At 46.7% G+C, this 7,948-nt stretch overlaps 1 protein-coding gene across 1 annotated transcript in view; it reads right to left on the bottom strand.

The window, feature by feature from the left end:
- The window catches only part of LOC127510587 (tripartite motif-containing protein 16-like), a 295,864-nt gene that overhangs the window by 249,745 nt on the left and 38,171 nt on the right, over positions 1–7,948 (bottom strand). The window lies entirely within an intron of this gene.

Genomic DNA, 7,948 nt, shown 5'->3' with positions numbered 1-7,948 from the left:
ATAAGACCAGCAAAAGTAGATAAATGGGGTCAATTTTGATTTATGCCAACTTTAAAAGGACACTGTTCATCAACTTTATTGAAAATGTAATAGTATTAACTGGAACACGCTCTTGAAGACCCTCCAATACTTCACTGGGATAATATTAGGCCACCTCAGTCACTAATTTAAGATTAAGCCAGGACTAGGCCTTCATTAAATTAGGATAATTAAAAAGCTTTTATAAAAATGCCCTAATAGAAACATTACTTGTGCGCATCTTGAGACAAAACAATGGTGTAGAAATAATAAAAGAAGGAAAAGAGACAGATGCAGGCTTCTTCAACGATAGTTCACCTTGAATGTATTTTCTTTTTACACAACTTATTTTCCAGAAACCTAACAAAAATTAAACTGCATCTTTACAACTATATTTTTCTCCAGCTGTAATTCTTTACAATAAAGATAATGCATAAACATGTCTTCTTAGAGTTATGAATAATTCAATTAAATAATCTTTCACTCAGTTTTGTAACAATACAATCAAATAAATAGACATTTGAATAAAGACAGATATTTAAATGTATTTACTCATATTAATAATACTCTTCCTATCGTCTCTGTAGGCTGAAGATTTGAAAATAAACCGTTGCAACCGTCACCTCAAATTAACTTATGTAAGAGGGAGCTCAATTTATCATATACCAGTTTAAAACATAAAATATTTAACATATATACACTTTAATTACATGACATGGCTATATTTCTCACATAGTTTAACTTTTCTCACATCCTAACGCGCTAATCGCGATAACGTTATAAGTCATTAGCCATATCCGTTTCGGCACTCAACTATCTTTACAGAATACAAAAACAACTTCCTCACACCTACAAATCATCAGTATTATGTTAAACATTGTATATGATGTATTTATTCCCGTACCTGAAAAAGGAGAGAAATAATAAAAGAAAGAAAAGAGACAGATGCGGGATTCCTCAACGATAGTTCACCATGAATGAAGCGCATCTCGAACATTCTCGCTTTAAGTGTGCGCGCCGACGCGAGCACGCGCATAAAATTGTCATTACTTAAACTCAAACAACTGATTACTAATAATTTTATAATATAACAGTAAATTAATAATGAACATTTTCTTTTTGTAACAGAATATTTAATACATATAATAAAATAATAATAATAATAATAATATGCAATATATTGTAGCAAGTCTAAAGAGTGTTTTATGTTCTGTTCGGATAAATCTAAGTGCATGTGTTCTTTCCTGTGTTATGGTTCAGCTTGTGTGGGGCTTTAAGGGGTGGGAGGTTCTCCTGAAAGAATAGCCTGCGTGGTGTTGTGTGGGCGGGGTTCTAGGGAAAAGGTTCCAGAAGTTTGTTGGCTGTCTGTGTGGCAGGAGCATCGGCCAAACAGGTGCTCATCTTAATAAAAGAAGACTAAGCTGTTAAGTGAGTCTCATCATTTCCTCCATTCGTTACACTGGTGTCAGAAGTGAACTGATTTAATCCAGTTAGTCTACGGAACTGCGTCGTTATTGTTTCTGCAACAAAATGCGGAAACAGACTCAAGCAAAGATTAAGTCCGAGCCAGAAGCAAGCCGGATGTTTCGTGAGGCTCTGGGCGCTTCGGCGTGGGCTGCCGATCAAATTAAAACAGAGGAAGACTTCCTTGAATCGCACAAGGCGCGTGTGAAGGAGGCCACTAGGAGGATGGCTGCAGACGCCGGGCTTTCGTTGCCGGAGCCGAGTGGCGCCGAGGACCGCCGAACTTTTACGAAGACAACAAACAGACATGGCGGCGCGCTGTCTTCGGATGTAAACAGACATGGCGGCGCCCACGCAACCGCGCTGTCCTCGGATGTACACAGACATGGCGGCGCCCACGGAACCGCGCTGTCTTCGGATGTAAACAAACATGGCGGCGCCCAAGGAACCGCGCTGTTTGCCGACGTAAATACACATAGCGGAGGCCTCAGAGCTGCGTTGCTTTCAGACGTGAATGAATATGGCGGCGCCCGTGCTGCCACGCCTACGGTGACAGTTAAAACCCCCAAATTCTCAGGTAAAGCTGACTGGGAAGCTTTTCATGCACAGTTTAAACTGTTGGCTCATGCTGGAAACTGGTCAGAGGACCGCAAAGCTCTTGAATTGGCTATGTGTCTTACAGATGATGCTCTGAACTGCTTATTACTGCTTAATCCTGATGAGAGACATGATTATAATGCGCTTGTCGGAGCACTGAGACGGCGTTTTGGACAATTTGAGCAGCCAGGGCTCCTGCGTTCTGAACTGAGTAATAGACGCAGACAACCAGGAGAGCAATTGAGAGTTCTGGCTAATGATATTGAAAGTTTGACCAGGCGAGCATATGCTCACATGCCACCATCGGTTCAAGGTGAGCTTGCGAGAGACCAATACATTCAGGCCCTTACCCCTGTGGAGCTCCGCAGACAGACACAACTGGCCCACCCTCGAACCCTGCAGGATGCCTTGGAGATGGCGTTGGAGAGAGAGATTATTTGGGGAACTTGCATTCCGGATGAGAGACAGCAGAATACTGTGTCGGTGAGGTCTACTGACGTGGGGGAAGGGCTAAGCGAAAGACCAGCCTGGGTTTCCGAAATAACTGAATTGATTCGAGCTGTGACACTGCAACCTGATCAACGGCCCCGCACACGACCAAGGGTTTGCTGGGGTTGTGGGCAGACTGGACATTTAGTTCGTCAGTGTCCGAAGCTAGCTCATAACCAGGGAAATGGGATGGGGTCCGCATGATCGGGGCCGTGCGGACCCCCAACACTCAACCCCAATATGAGTCATCACCAGCTGGAGTCTCAAGAGATGGGCAAGGGGAATGCGATCAAAGACTGTTGGGGGAGGGGGAATATGGGCCAAAAGAGTCTGTGGTTGTGGTGGGACGAACATGTGTTAGTGATTTTTGTCATGTGCCAATTTTGGTGGAGGGGATTCCATGTTTAGCATTGGTGGATACGGGATCAACTGTCACTGTTATAAGACCAGAGGTAGTTCCAACCAATGCCAGTCTGGAACCCACCACGGTTCGACTACGCACAGTGACGGGTGAACTGGCGCCAATGAAGGGTAAAGGCGTGGTTGCACTGACTGTAGGGGGAAAGACATTATGTCATTCAGTGTGGGTGGCTGCAGTCCAAGACCCTTGTATTCTTGGTCTGGATTTTCTCAGAAGTGCAGGTTGCCAGTTAGACCTGAGAGAGGGCGTGCTCCGTTTTGAAGGGGGTCCTGAGGTTGTCATGTCCACTGGAAGTAACATTGATATGTCTTTTACAGGCTTGCTGGATGCAGCAGCTCCTCCTGAGGACTCTAGTTTGGAACAACACACACTGCTCTTGCGAACCCACCCCAGTGCTGAAGCCAGTCCACCACAAATAGATGTGTCCCCCACTCCCTTACCCCACACCCCAGCTGACATCCCCGGTGTGGCCTCACAGTCCCCTTTAGAGTCACCCTCGAGCCTCTCCATCAGGTATGGGCATGAGAACAGCGTTCCATTTCTGCCTCTCGAGGAGGGGGAGGGGTTGGTTGCTCTAAGGGAGCTGTGGCTGAAAAATTGTGAGGGCTTGGATGAGAGTCAGCAGGGACAGTTTTGGGATTTGTTGGTTAATTTCCAACATTGTTTCGCATTTGGGGAGGGGGATGTGGGGCGAACACACCTGGCACAACACGAAATTGAGACTGGGGACGCCATGCCCATTAGGCTGCGGCCCTGGAGGCTCCCTTTTGTTCGTCAGGACGCTGCTGATAAGGCCTTGTTGGACATGCAGCGAGCAGGGATTATTGAGCCGTCAGAGAGCGCGTGGGCCGCACCGGTGGTCATGGTGCCTAAGAAGGGTGGGCAGTGGAGATTTTGTGTTGACTATAGGCGCCTTAATGAGGTCACCAGGAAGGACTCATACCCCATCCCTCGTGTGGATGAGTCGCTGGACCTCGTAGCTGGGTCGTCATGGTTCACTTCACTGGACCTGCGCACTGGCTATTGGCAGGTACCACTTGCTCCCGATGCCAGACCAAAAACTGCTTTTTGTACAAGTAGGGGGCTATGGCAGTTCAGGGTGCTCTGCTTCGGCCTCTGCAATGCACCAGCCACTTTTGCCAGGTTAATGGACAGGGTGTTATCGGGTATTCCGCGGTCAGAGTGTCTGGTGTACCTGGATGACATTCTCGTCCATAGCAGCTCATTTCAGGCCTCGCTGGAGGTTCTCAGGCGGGTGCTGGTTCGAATAGGGGAGTCTGGCTTAAAGCTGCACCCGGAGAAATGTCATTTTTTTAGAAGAGAGGTGACGTTTTTGGGGCACAAGCTGGGGGGGCAGGGGATTGGCACAATGGAAGAGAAGGTGCAGGCGGTGAGCAACTGGCCCACTCCTACAACCTCGCAGCAGCTCAAAAGTTTTTTGGGGTTGGCCTCATATTACAGGAGGTTTGTGCGTGGTTTTTCCAGCATCGCAGATCCACTTTTCCACCTGCTGAAGAAGGACAAGTCTTTCACTTGGACTGAGGAATGTCAAAACTCGTTTGCTGCCCTGAAAAAGGCTCTGGTCACCGCCCCTGTATTGGCCCCCGCTGACCTGGCACTGCCCTTCATTCTGGACACGGATGCCAGCAATGTGGGCATGGGGGCAGTTCTCTCTCAGGTGGGGGTTGGCGGAGAGCAAGTGGTGGCCTACTACAGCAAAGCGTTCAACAAGGCCGAACGCAGATACTGTGTCACCAGACGGGAACTTGTTGCTGTGCTTTTTGCAGTCCGACACTTTAAGTATTACCTGTGCGGGCTACCTTTCACTGTACGCACTGATCATGCAGCTCTCCAGTGGCTGATGTCATTCAGAGAGCCAGAGGGCCAGCTGGCACGCTGGATTGAGGAACTTCAGGCATACAACATGAGGGTAGTGCACCGCCCAGGGTCAGGCCATGCGAACGCAGATGCTCTTTCTCGTCGGCCATGCTTAGCCGACCAGTGTAGGTACTGTCACAAAAGGGAGGCCAGGGACAGAGAGCTGGAGAACCCGGATGCCAGTGGTGCTTCTGCGGTGTGTAAGCATGGCGATATGCCGGCCTGTTTGACTGTGGGGACAGTGGGAGTAGAAGACTGGAGGCGGCTGCAAGAGGAAGATGTGGACCTGCAGCCAGTAATCCAGTGGGTCCAAACTCAGCAGCGACCTCTATGGGAGGAAGTGGCCATTCTCTCTTTGTCCACAAAAAATTTATGGGCCAAATTCAATGAACTGCGCCTGCGAGACGGGGTGTTAGAGAGGGAGTGGAAAGACCCCGCCACTGGAGAGGGGAGGTGGAAAGTGGTGGTCCCGAGGTCACTGCGGGAGGGGGTGATTAGGGCTGCCCACGGGACAGTGGGGTCTGGGCACTTTGGGGTTTCAAAAACACTCAATCGTGTCAGACAGAGTTTTTACTGGGGGCTTGTGAGGAGAGATGTTGAGGATTTTTGTCGGCGGTGTGATAGTTGCACTGCCCGCAAGGGCCCGTCTGGCCAGTCCATCGCTCCACTGCAACAGTTCCCCGTAGGGGGCCCAATGGAGAGAGTGGGGGTGGATGTAATGGGTCCTTTCCCACGTTCAGAGAGGGGTAACAGGTTTGTGCTGACGGCTATGGATTATTTCACTAAATGGCCAGAAGCTTACGCACTGCCTGACCAGGAAGCCGAGACAGTGGTGAACGCATTGGTAGATGGCATGTTCAGCCGGTTCGGGGTCGCAGAATCCATACACAGCGACCAAGGCCGGAATTTTGAATCACGTGTCTTCTCTGTGATGTGTGAAAAATTAGGGATCCATAAAACAAGGACCACCCCTTTGCATCCCCAAAGTGATGGCCTCGTTGAGAGGTTTAATAGGACGCTGGCGGAACAGCTGGCCATTGTGTCTGCCAAGCATCAGCGAGATTGGGATACGCACTTGCCTTTTATCCTAATGGCGTGCCGATCCGCCGTCCAAGACTCAACCTCTTGCACACCCGCCCTTTTGATGTTGGGACGGGAGATCAGAACACCAGGGGAATTGGCTTTTGGGAGACCACCTGAAGCTCCTGATGTGCCACCGGGCCCTGAGTATGCTAGGAAACTTCAGGACTCATTGGAAGCTGCTCATAATTTTGCAAGGAAGCAGTTATTAAAATCAGGGACCCGGCAAAAGAGAAATTACGACCTAAAGGCAAAAGGGCGACATTTCACAGCAGGAGAGCTGGTGTGGGTGTACAGCCCTCAGAGAAAGAAGGGCAGGTGCCCTAAACTTGACTCCCAGTGGGTTGGGCCATGCAGTGTTCTGGAGAGAATCAGAGAAGTTGTTTACCGAGTTCAGTTGCCTCCGAAGGGTAGGAAGGTGGCCATACACAGAGACAGATTGGCACCTTATAGAGGAAGTGCCACCGTGGCCCCAGCTCCAGCCTCCTCTACAGTTGTGCCTTCTCCAGAGGGCTCAGGATCCCAGTCAAGCTGTTCCAGTCCTCTGGCAGACCCACGTGTAGCTACACCAATTCTTGAGCTGCAAACCTTGCATTCGAATAGCTCTTCTTCTGTTACCCAAGAAGGCCAGCTGCGGCCTCAGAGAGTCAGGAGGCCGCCAAGACGGTTCAGGGACTTTGTTCGTTCCCTCGAGGTCGAGGAACTTTGTGAAGGGGGAGCAGTGTAGCAAGTCTAAAGAGTGTTTTATGTTCTGTTCGGATAAATCTAAGTGCATGTGTTCTTTCCTGTGTTATGGTTCAGCTTGTGTGGGGCTTTAAGGGGTGGGAGGTTCTCCTGAAAGAATAGCCTGCGTGGTGTTGTGTGGGCGGGGTTCTAGGGAAAAGGTTCCAGAAGTTTGTTGGCTGTCTGTGTGGCAGGAGCATCGGCCAAACAGGTGCTCATCTTAATAAAAGAAGACTAAGCTGTTAAGTGAGTCTCATCATTTCCTCCATTCGTTACAATATATATATATATATATATATATATATATATAATATGAAGAATAGAAAATAACCGTTAAACTGTAAAAGGGGTACATAAATCACATTTTCAGTAGGCTACAGTGGCACTGACATATTTTAAGACATGTCAGTGCAAGTTATATTGAGTTGAGACAGCTCAAACATGCAGTTTAGTCTGGGACTAGCTTAAGCCTGATTAAGACAAGTGTGAAATCCAGCGCAATGCTGGAAGAGTGCGTGGAAAGTAGCAGCTAAACATTAATATTTAACTGTTTTATGAGAGGAATGCTGAAGTAATATCCAGGAATGCAAGCAACTCAACTTTTTAAGAAACGTCACTGTTGAATGTAAAATATGGTATAATTTATATTTGATTCATGTAACTCATAACTGATGATTGTCAGCACAAATGTGAAACTCCACCTTTGGTTTTTAAGAATTGGTGTGTAAAAACAAGTGATTTTAAACTGTGGAATCTGTGCTTTTTGCTGCCTTTTTGGGCTTGAACGGTTAAATATACACACTTATGTGTCAAAATAACCACCCTAGAAAGTAAACACAGTCATTTATGTCTTAAGTGAATGTAAACAGCTGAGAAAGAAAGTATACTGGATTCATGCAGTCGGTCTTAAAGTGACAGCAGCCTAAGAAACTTGCTGCTGTCTGTGACATTAATGTTGAGCAAACAAAAAGAAAACTGTAAATCTCTCACTGCTCTTCACTTTTGTAACTTTAATAAGAATAAATGTGTTTTTAATTTTCACAGTGAAGACTATGCAGTGTTTTTCTCTATATGCTTGTAATTAGTTTCTTTTTTAATCACTTAACTTGTCTTCAGTAAGCTTGATTTTTTTTTTTTTAATACTAGTATTCATTTTTTAGTGAAATTAAAAATTGGTGACAAGAATTATGACATTCGTTTAAAGAAGACTCGTTTAAAGAAAAAATAACTATATCATGATATATATATATATATATATATATATATATATATATTGGT

This window comes from Ctenopharyngodon idella, chromosome 4 (assembly GCF_019924925.1).
Source record: "Ctenopharyngodon idella isolate HZGC_01 chromosome 4, HZGC01, whole genome shotgun sequence".
Taxonomy (NCBI): domain Eukaryota; kingdom Metazoa; phylum Chordata; class Actinopteri; order Cypriniformes; family Xenocyprididae; genus Ctenopharyngodon; species Ctenopharyngodon idella.
The sequence above is the reverse complement of the archived record's forward strand: the minus strand, read 5'-3'. Positions and strand labels throughout refer to the sequence as shown.